This window comes from Austrofundulus limnaeus, unplaced genomic scaffold (genome assembly GCF_001266775.1).
Source record: "Austrofundulus limnaeus strain Quisiro unplaced genomic scaffold, Austrofundulus_limnaeus-1.0 Scaffold100, whole genome shotgun sequence".
NCBI classification, from domain to species: Eukaryota; Metazoa; Chordata; class Actinopteri; order Cyprinodontiformes; family Rivulidae; genus Austrofundulus; species Austrofundulus limnaeus.
In genome coordinates this window covers 1,141,828-1,143,331 of record NW_013952502.1, presented here as the reverse complement: position 1 = coordinate 1,143,331, position 1,504 = coordinate 1,141,828, and the positions used below count along the sequence as shown (strand labels likewise).

Below are 1,504 nucleotides of genomic sequence, written 5' to 3'. Positions count from 1 at the left end.
TATATATATATAATCCTTAATGCTAAACAGAGGCCTACAGAGCATCAGAGTCTTTGTTTGGTGAGGTCAAATTGACACCTCAAAGCCCCTGTTTAAGAATGGCACTGGCCATAGCTGCATCCTCATCCCACAAGTGGCTGCAACATGTTCTGATTTATCGGATGTGAGGAATGACACGAGAAAAAACAGACAAAACAGGGTCACTGCGCAAAACAAAAGCAAAAACCAAAAGCTTGTGTTCATATTAAAATGCCAAATACGCAATTGCAGACGCGGTTCCTCCGTCAAAGCGCACGGATGGGGTGATTGGATGTTTTACTATTGCCTCATTAGCACTCAGATGGAGAGTAGTACGAACCGCCGCCAGTGTACATAAAAAAAGGTTAACRCAGTCTACAAACTTTGTCAAAGAGTGTGAGATTAAATTTAAATGGGCTTTTGCATTGTGAGAAACTTAAAATCTAAACAATTAAGCAAACATTATTTACGCAAAACCCCCGAGAGCATTACATTCAGAGCTCCAGTCCTCAAAAAGTAAACATAAATGTTTTGAAATGAGGAAGATGAGCACTTTATTTGAACAGCTGAAGACAAATAAATGGTCACAGACTGCAGAATGAATGAAACGAGGGAACACGTTTGCGCATTTTGCTCCCTACCTTTTGTGACGAGAGAGACCGTCAGGCAGTTCACTCGGAGATTAATCCTGTGAATTCCGCTGAAAACGCYGGTTTCCTCTGAAACAATTTCGACTTGGAGCAGATCACAGGACGGCACTTGAATCGTAAGGTCCCACAGACTGTAGTATCTTCCTGTATCGCTCCGTCTGTGAGCTGCAGAGGCATCACTGAGCGGATGAAGCAGCGCTTCACACGAACGGAGAGAGGGAAAGTCCGACATGGAGTTCACTTCCGCCTGGATTCTTCCAGTCATGGCTCACACACATACAAAGACATCACTAAAAATCATGGTTGCTTAAAGGAAAAAACCTTACTTTGTGCTTAATTACAAAAGTGTGCTACATGTCAGTTGCTAATGGCTAATTACGAGCAGTTAGCATTTGCAATTTGGGCCGCTAATGGACAAACTTTGCCACGAAATGAAGATTAAACAATTTTTTTTATATATAATTTTACAAGTAGACTACCTAATATAAAAAATAGAAACTATATGACATAATGTTGCTAAAATGTTCTGTTAAAGTAAAATATACGTTTATATTTCTATAGGCTACCTTAATCATTTCCGGTCATCAGGTTTGCCTTAATTAGCTTGACCTTTTTAACAGTCAGTTTTGCGCATGCGCAAATATTTTATGTTTACATCCGGTTTGTTGAAATACACTTTTTAAAAATACACTCACCCTAAACAGTGTTAATATTTACCKGTTTCAGCTGTGTTCTGCAGCCTATTTTAAAAAATACTGCATGTTTTGCTATCACAATGTAAAAAACTAATTTCTAAGTACAATAATAAAAAAAACTGTCCTACAGGACCAACTATA

The 1,504-nt window shown here is 38.8% G+C and overlaps 1 protein-coding gene across 1 annotated transcript in view; it reads right to left on the bottom strand.

The window, feature by feature from the left end:
- dlgap1b (discs, large (Drosophila) homolog-associated protein 1b) overlaps positions 1-1,243 on the bottom strand; it is a gene marked incomplete at its 3' end in the record, with an annotated part of 65,935 nt that extends 64,692 nt beyond the window's left edge. The window contains 1 exon segment of the mRNA XM_014013356.1: positions 660-1,243.
- Positions 1,244-1,504: the final 261 nt, after the last annotated feature.